The sequence below is a fragment of the Notolepis coatsorum genome, assembly GCF_963971535.1.
Source record: "Notolepis coatsorum genome assembly, contig: SCAFFOLD_545, whole genome shotgun sequence".
NCBI lineage: Eukaryota > Metazoa > Chordata > Actinopteri > Aulopiformes > Paralepididae > Notolepis > Notolepis coatsorum.
In genome coordinates, this window is record NW_028172114.1 from 23,399 (window position 1) to 33,398 (window position 10,000).

General features: G+C 42.2%; 1 protein-coding gene across 1 annotated transcript in view; it reads left to right on the forward strand.

Moving 5' to 3' along the window:
* The window catches only part of LOC311248115 (NHS-like protein 2), a gene marked incomplete at its 5' end in the record, with an annotated part of 82,276 nt that overhangs the window by 18,813 nt on the left and 53,463 nt on the right, over positions 1 to 10,000 (forward strand). The gene's annotated exons all lie outside the window — the stretch shown is intronic.

Genomic DNA, 10,000 nt, shown 5'->3' on the forward strand with positions numbered 1-10,000 from the left:
GGGGTGTTAATATTTACATTTACATTTACATTTAGTCATTTAGCTGACGCTTTTATCCAAAGCGACTTACAAGTTCTGTACGACAAGACAGCAAGAAGGGTACAACTCTATCAGCTGAGTAACAATGTTCATCAAGTGTTGCGTGTTACAGTGTAGGTTAGTTTATTAGGACAAGTGCATGACAGTAAGGTTAGTCAGGGTTAGATTTTTTTTTTTTTTTTTTTTTTAATCATTTCAGATAATGGTTGAAGAAGTGAGTCTTTAGTCGACGGCGAAAGATTGGACGGGATTCGGCTGTCCTAACTGGGATGGGTAGTTCATTCCACCATTGTGGGGCAAGGACTGAGAATAGGCGGCTTCTCTTTGATGACCCTCCGGGAGCTTGGATAGGAGTAGGTCTGAGGCGGCCAGAAGATGCAGAGCGTAGGGGTCTTGAGGGTGTGTAGTTAGAGACTAATATGGACCTGTTAAGCTTGTTGAGATGTGTGTCTTATTGGGTTATACATGGACTTGACTTAAAAAATTGGACAATGGGTATCGGATCGGTATCGGTATTGGCCGATACCCAAACCCAAGTATCGGTATCGGTATCGGGACTGAAAAAGTCGGATCGGTGCATCCCTAGTTTTTCCCTTCCTTTTTCAGCAGCAGATGGACCTGAACTTTTTTTTCATTTATCGACCGTGAGATAATTAAAGTGGTGCTGTAAGTGGTATATTTATGTTCAAATAAGTGTTAAATAGCTCTACATTCTGACAGTCATCACTGATATATAGTGTCTGTTCAGTAACACTGGTCGCCCAGTCCCTCCACTCTGCAGTAAACACAAAATAAATGTTCTGGTATCCCTTCCCTCTTTATCCCGCAGGAGAGAGAACCCTAGATATGTTTACTTATTTCAAGAAGTCTCAATTGCCGACCTCTGTACATGTAAAGAGACTCATTTTGGCCGGCCTTACGGCTGCCAAAAAGGTGATTGCTTCACGCTGGATACAACCAGATAAGTTATGTCCGAATGTATGGATTCTCACCTATCTTGATGTGATATATCTGGAGATATCCACTGCACGAGTTTTAGGGGTTAACGAAGCAAATATTGCTATCTGGTTGGCAGCGGTTGCAAAGCTTAAAGAGCGCATATAACGTTCAATTGCTAGATAGGGGGGGGGGGGGGGGAGCAGAGCAAGCGAGTGCCATTGTCCACTTTTTTATTTTCTTTTTTTATTTATATATAAATTTTTTCTTGTAATTTTAATGATGTATATTTTCTGGGCCCCCTTTGGCTGTGGTCTGGTGGCCGTGGCTCTGACTGTGGGGGGGCGTGGTTCGGGGTCTCTGCGGGTCGAGGCATTAAAGAGGCGTGGTGCTTTGGCCCACGGGAGCGCCGGACTCCGGGTCCTCCGGGGTTGGGGTTCGTGGCTGCCGGGCTTGGGGATGGAGGGGGCTCAGGAAGCCAGTTTTTTATAGTAAATGTGTTATTTTCCTTATACTTTGTGACAGCTTATTTGAACTGGATATGTATGTAAAAAAATAAATAAAAAGAAGAAGTCTTTCCAAGCCAAATGCTCTTACTGCACTGGTAGGTTATTTTACTTGTTTCAAGGACACATTTGCTTAAAACTAGTTTTTATTTCTTATTTTTGTCAGACCTTTAAATCCTCTCTCCTGATTGGATGAAGTGGAAATGGGGTACCTGAAAATGTATTCTCTGTTTACTGCAGAGTGGAGGGACTGGGAGACTCATGTTACCGACCAAACACTCTATATCAGTGATGGCTGTCGGAGTGTAGAGCTATTATTTTAAGATGTAGAACACGTATTTTAACAAAGAAATAAAATACCACTTACAGCACCTTAGATTTACTGTATATTGTTTTAGCCCACTGACTTTGTGTGTGCGCATGCATGCATGTGTCTGTCTGTGTGTGTGCGTATGTGTGTGTGTGTGAGCGTTTGGGTGTGTGTGTGCGCATGCATGCGTGTGTCTGTGTGTGTGTGTGTGCATGCATGCATGTTTGTGTGTCTGTGTATGCATGCATGCGTGTGTCTGTGCATGCATGCGTGTCTGTGCGTGTCTTTGTGTGTGTGTGCGTGTGCGTGTGCGTGTGTGTGTGTGTGTCTGTGTGTGTGTGTGTGTTCCTGTCTGTGCTGAAGCTCTTACCCCGCCCCACGCTCTCCCGAGGAACACAGGGCTTCAATAAAGGGTGTCGCTTCGTTGCGAAAGAGAAAAGATCATCAAAACGATGTGATTCTCAGGAGCAACTGTCTTGTGAAACCGGAGGGAAGGGAGTCTATCAAGTCATAAAAAATAAATAATGTGTGGCGTACAACGCGTCAATTTGTAATACGTCTAGTTCTCCATGTTCCCCTTTTCCATACAACAAGCATTGAAGTTGCATCTGCAAAGACCCTTTAAATGCCACTCAGAGCGTCTCTCTGCCTCCGCGCTTTGTTGCGCTTTCTTTAATGAAACCGGGTATTTGGGGTGGGCCTTAGAGGGGCACTTCACCGCTGATTTCTTTTGCACATAATCTCACCCATATCCAAAAACAGTTGTGCACACGTTCATTTAGTTTGACCGTTATTATAGTAAATGAGTAAATTAAGTTTGAATATGGCCATCTGTGATGTCATCGGGGACACTGAATCCTTGTGTTGTGTTGATTACAGCTCAATGAAATGATAAGGTAGCAGTTCCTATAAGACAAGGTGTTTTCATCTACATTATTTGATGAATGGAGACCATGCCTTGGCGGGTGGGGGGGGGGGGGGCAGTAAGCCAGCCAATGCAGTGCCTTGTGTCGCTCACGTGACGCATAACAAGATATGAGAAAGGTTTTTCTCCTCTCTGCGACCGTTGGAAATAAAGTTTCGTTTTTCAATGATGGGAGGAGGGAAATAGAGGTATCATATTTTAATATACAGTATTTTTATTGTATGCCCAAAGGGCAGGATGGGTCTGCAACATAATCTCAGAGAGGATCATCTGACATGCATACAGATGTAACTGAGAGCGTCTGTGTTTTTCTCATTCTAAATTGTCATTGCCTTTAAGACTTGAAGACATGACCTCCTTTAAGACTTGAAGACTTGAAGACATGACCTCCTTTAAGACTTGAAGACATGAAGACATGACCTCTTTTAAGACTTGAAGACATGCCCTCCTTTAAGACTTGAAGACATGCCCTCCTTTAAGACTTGAAGACATGCCCTCCTTTAAGACTTGAAGACATGAGGACATGACCTCCTTTAAGACATGAAGACATGACCTCCTTTAAGACTTGAAGACATGAAGACATGACCTCCTTTAAGACTTGAAGACATGACCTCCTTTAAGACTTGAAGACATGAAGACATGACCTCCTTTAAGACTTGAAGACATGACCTCTTTTAAGACTTGAAGACATGCCCTCCTTTAAGACTTGAAGACATGCCCTCCTTTAAGACTTGAAGACATGAAGACATGACCTCCTTTAAGACATGAAGACATGACCTCCTTTAAGACTTGAAGACATGAAGACATGACCTCCTTTAAGACTTGAAGACATGACCTCCTTTAAGACTTGAAGACATGAAGACATGACCTCCTTTAAGACTTGAAGACATGACCTCTTTTAAGACATGAAGACATGACCTCCTTTAAGACATGAAGACATGACCTCCTTTAAGACTTGAAGACATGAAGACATGACCTCCTTTAAGACTTGAAGACATGACCTCTTTTAAGACTTGAAGACATGACCTCCTTTAAGACTTGAAGACATGACCTCCTTTAACACTTTCAGTGCCCAGCAGGGGGCGCACATTTAGTGCTTGAATGCCCACCATCCACTTCAATGTTAGCGTTAATATAGTCTAATCTATGTTTTAAATTATGGCTATGTGTCTAATCTGCCCGTCGCTTATCAATGACTCATTTTCCAGTCAACATTGTCGAAGCGGATTGTTTTTTTATCGGTTCATTTCCGCTTTATAGCATTTAGAAAAGCCCTCGTTTTCAAGGGGGAAAAAAGATTCTGTGATAAACGCCCTGTACTGGAATATTCTAGAACGTTGTCATTTTTCGGCCTATTTATGAATCGTTTTCAAATAAACGCTAGATTATCGATAGTATATGTGTAAGTATGCACGCTGGTGCCGCAAGCTGAAAATCGATTCTCTTAGTTCCTGATCGCTCGCACAGCCAAACAGCCATATCACACATAGGGGAAAAGCTTATATCTCCGTGAAAACAGGTCTGATTATCCTAAGACTGGTAAAATAGATTCCTTACCTGAGATCAGATGGTATCCAAAAAGATTATTCCAATTCCTGATCGCCATTCCAAAAATCAATCCTTTTATTGATCCAATGCAACGTACTGTAAACACATATTCCACGCATTCCTGAGGCTCCACAATGACAGGGATCATCTCCGGTTACATGCGTGAGAAGTCAAATGTGGATTCCGGAGTTTTTTTTTCTCATCCATTTTCATTGAGTCCATTCCAAAAGGGTGCATTACACATCTGAGCTCCTGGTGGGGCTGGTTTCCCAACGGTAGACTCGGTTGATGAAATATGAATTCTAATAAAAAAATATTCACGCTAATTGTCGTGGTGGGCATTCAGGGGGCGGACTGCTAACACGTGTTATGTCGTCCGTGGCATCCAAAGTGTTAAGACTTGAAGACATGAAGACATGACCTCCTTTAAGACTTGAAGACATGACCTCCTTTAAGACTTGAAGACATGACCTCTTTTAAGACATGAAGACATGACCTCCTTTAAGACTTGAAGACATGAAGACATGACCTCCTTTAAGACTTGAAGACATGACCTCCTTTAAGACTTGAAGACATGACCTCCTTTAAGACTTGAAGACTTGAAGACATGACCTCTTTTAAGACTTGAAGACATGACCTCCTTTAAGACTTGAAGACATGAAGAAATGACCTCTTTTAAGACTTGAAGACATGACCTCCTTTAAGACTTGAAGACATGAAGAAATGACCTCCTTTAAGACTTGAAGACATGACCTCCTTTAAGAATTTTTTTTTAGTAGTAGTAGTAGTTTATTTTTTTTCAGTCATCAAAAAAAAGTACAATATACATCATCATTTATCAATATTTGATTATTTACAGTGACTGAAAAAGGTACAGACTGAAGCATAGTGCTTATATGTGCCTGTCCTATATTCTGCATATATCCTATCCGCGCTTAGCAGGCGCCCCGACCGAACTGTAGGAGTCGCTGTTTACAGCGACCCGGACCCACCCCGCCAGCTTCTCCCACCCTCTAATACAGCCAATTGTATTAGTGCAGACGGCCAGCCAAGCTGGTGACAACCCCGGAGCTGTGAGCTGGATTCGAACAGGCGAATCCAGCTCACAGCTCCGGGGCTGGTGACGAACGCAATCTCTGCTCGGCCACCTAACCGCACATTGTTTTGTATTTCTAATCAAGTCCTCAAAAACAGCATTTTTCTACCTCAAGATCTCGAGCCGTTTTGAGCCATGTGGAGAGAGAGGCTGTGTGGGCTCCTGGTCAGGGTCCAGCCACTGTGTGGAGCTCATCTTCTATCTCAACATTATCATGCAGCGGTGTCTCTCTGACATCACATATCGCGCACATTTTCAAATGACTCAGTTCAGTGAGGGTGAATATTGTGAGAGGAGAATTGGAAGAATGCGCCAATATGAGAATTTTGAGACATAGATCATATTAATATAAGTTCACATAGCTAGGAAACAATGCTAAACTCTCAAAAAGGCCATTTATAAGATAGTTCCCCTTTAAGACATGAAGACATGACCTCCTTTAAGACTTGAAGACATGACCTCCTTTAAGACTTGAAGACATGACCTCCTTTAAGACTTGAAGACATGACCTCCTTTAAGACTTGAAGACATGACCTCCTTTAAGACTTGAAGACATGACCTCCTTTAAGACTTGAAGACATGACCTCCTTTAAGACTTGAAGACATGACCTCCTTTAAGACTTGAAGACATGACCTCCTTTAACACATTGTGCGCCAAGAACGGCGTAAAGCGTTATTGCCCGCCATGCGTTGAACGCCAACAACGGCGTATCACGTGTTTTGGATCAATATTTCAGTTTTTCGCCATGGCATTCATAATTCATCCAGCCTCCCTCCAGATCGCAGCCGGACCCTGTTCTGATATTGCAACGCCTCAATACCGCCACCTGGTGGATGGTCGGGCAAGTTACACTCACGCCAAACCGGAAGTGGCGATCGGTGCATCGAGGAAATTCCTCCGCCAAAGATATATTGTGGCGTGGATCAATATACACACTCGAGTGCATTTGGATCGCTTTCAAAACGCAATAATCGATATGATTTCGGCGTTTATTGCGTGATACAAACCGGAAATGGATCTAGCAGATCGACGTCAAATAATTGGGATATTTTTCCTCCAGTCTCATCGGCGAACGGTAAGAGGCAACTAACGTTACTTTCAGCTTGATTGTCCATTTCTTTGTTTGCAATCAGTCTGATCAATATATCAACCCATACTAAATAAAGCCGTTACTGACGATCAAGGAATTATAAACGACCCCCCCCCCTTTCCTTCACGCATGATGAAGCATAATGTATACCGATCATATACATTTGAATTTTTTAATATAGCGCGTATAGGAAAGAAACGCCAATCGATAATCTATCATATGCTCCAGGGCCTATAACTAGCGTTTTTGGAATTACAGAAGAAAAGCTTAAAAACATACTTATATTCTCGACGGTATTAACACAACAATGTATGAATGAAAAAATATAACGTTGCCACATCCGGAACGATAGATACCCGATGTTGAATGGGCCATAGTAATGCAGATATAGTTATAATATTTAAAAAGTTATAGCCCTGCAAAGAAGGTAAACATCTCCATAGGCTTACAGCAGTGGCAGAGAGGGCATAATGATGGGCACAATGCATGGCGCCCAATGTGTTAAGACTTGAAGACATGACCTCCTTTAAGACTTGAAGACACGACCTCCTTTACGACATGAAGACATGACCTCCTTTAAGACTTGAAGACACGACCTCCTTTACGACATGAAGACATGACCTCCTTTACGACATGAAGACATGACCTCCTTTAAGACTTGAAGACACGACCTCCTTTACGACTTGAAGACACGACCTCCTTTACGACATGAAGACATGACCTCCTTTAAGACATGAAGACATGACCTCCTTTAAGACTTGAAGACATGACCTCCTTTAAGACTTGAAGACATGACCTCTTTAAGACTTGAAGACATGACCTCTTTAAGACTTGAAGACACGACCTCCTTTACGACATGAAGACACGACCTCCTTTACGACTTGAAGACACAACCTCCTTTAAGACTTGAAGACACAACCTCCTTTAAGACTTGAAGACACAACCTCCTTTAAGACTTGAAGACACGACCTCCTTTAAGACATGAAGACACGACCTCCTTTACGACATGAAGACATGACCTCCTTTAAGACTTGAAGACATGACCTCCTTTACGACATGAAGACATGACCTCCTTTAAGACATGAAGACATGACCTCCTTTAAGACTTGAAGACACGACCTCCTTTAAGACATGAAGACATGACCTCCTTTAAGACTTGAAGACATGACCTCCTTTAAGACATGAAGACATGACCTCCTTTAAGACTTGAAGACACGACCTCCTTTACGACTTGAAGACATGACCTCCTTTAAGACATGAAGACATGACCTCCTTTACGACATGAAGACATGACCTCCTTTACGACATGAAGACATGACCTCCTTTAAGACATGAAGACACAACCTCCTTTAAGACTTGAAGACATGACCTCCTTTAAGACATGAAGACACGACCTCCTTTAAGACTTGAAGACATGACCTCCTTTAAGACATGAAGACATGACCTCCTTTAAGACTTGAAGACACGACCTCCTTTACGACTTGAAGACATGACCTCCTTTAAGACATGAAGACATGACCTCCTTTACGACATGAAGACATGACCTCCTTTACGACATGAAGACATGACCTCCTTTAAGACATGAAGACACAACCTCCTTTAAGACTTGAAGACATGACCTCCTTTAAGACATGAAGACACGACCTCCTTTAAGACTTGAAGACACGACCTCCTTTAAGACTTGAAGACATGACCTCTTTAAGACTTGAAGACATGACCTCCTTTAAGACATGAAGACATTACCTCCTTTAAGACTTGAAGACACAACCTCCTTTACGACATGAAGACATGACCTCCTTTAAGACATGAAGACATTACCTCCTTTAAGACTTGAAGACACAACCTCCTTTACGACTTGAAGACACAACCTCCTTTACGACTTGAAGACATGACCTCCTTTAAGACATGAAGACATGACCTCCTTTAAGACTTGAAGACACGACCTCCTTTACGACTTGAAGACATGACCTCCTTTAAGACATGAAGACATGACCTCCTTTAAGACTTGAAGACACGACCTCCTTTACGACTTGAAGACATGACCTCCTTTAAGACTTGAAGACACGACCTCCTTTACGACTTGAAGACATGACCTCCTTTAAGACATGAAGACATGACCTCCTTTACGACATGAAGACATGACCTCCTTTACGACATGAAGACATGACCTCCTTTAAGACATGAAGACACAACCTCCTTTAAGACTTGAAGACATGACCTCCTTTAAGACATGAAGACACAACCTCCTTTAAGACTTGAAGACATGACCTCCTTTAAGACATGAAGACATGACCTCCTTTAAAACTTGAAGACACGACCTCCTTTACGACTTGAAGACATGACCTCCTTTAAGACATGAAGACATGACCTCCTTTACGACATGAAGACATGACCTCCTTTACGACATGAAGACATGACCTCCTTTAAGACATGAAGACACAACCTCCTTTAAGACTTGAAGACATGACCTCCTTTAAGACATGAAGACACGACCTCCTTTAAGACTTGAAGACACGACCTCCTTTAAGACTTGAAGACATGACCTCTTTAAGACTTGAAGACATGACCTCCTTTAAGACATGAAGACATTACCTCCTTTAAGACTTGAAGACACAACCTCCTTTACGACATGAAGACATGACCTCCTTTAAGACATGAAGACATTACCTCCTTTAAGACTTGAAGACACAACCTCCTTTACGACTTGAAGACACAACCTCCTTTACGACTTGAAGACATGACCTCCTTTAAGACATGAAGACATGACCTCCTTTAAGACTTGAAGACACGACCTCCTTTACGACTTGAAGACACGACCTCCTTTAAGACATGAAGACATGACCTCTTTAAGACTTGAAGACACGACCTCTTTACGACATGAAGACACGACCTCCTTTAAGACTTGAAGACATGACCTCCTTGAAGACATGAAGACACGACCTCTTTAAGACTTGAAGACATGACCTCCTTGAAGACATGAAGACACAACCTCCTTTAAGACTTGAAGACACAACCTCTTTAAGACTTGAAGACACAACCTCCTTTAAGACTTGAAGACATGAAGACATGACCTCCTTTAAGACTTGAAGACATGACCTCCTTTAAGACATGAAGACATGACCTCCTTTACGACTTGAAGACATGACCTCCTTTAAGACATAAATACATGACCTCCTTTACGACTTGAAGACACAACCTCCTTTAAGACTTGAAGACATGACCTCTTTACGACATGAAGACACGACCTCCTTTAAGACTTGAAGACATGACCTCCTTGAAGACATGAAGACACGACCTCTTTAAGACTTGAAGACATGACCTCCTTGAAGACATGAAGACACAACCTCCTTTAAGACTTGAAGACACAACCTCTTTAAGACTTGAAGACACAACCTCCTTTAAGACTTGAAGACATGAAGACATGACCTCCTTTAAGACTTGAAGACATGACCTCCTTTAAGACATGAAGACATGACCTCCTTTACGACTTGAAGACATGACCTCCTTTAAGACATAAATACATGACCTCCTTTACGACTTGAAGACACG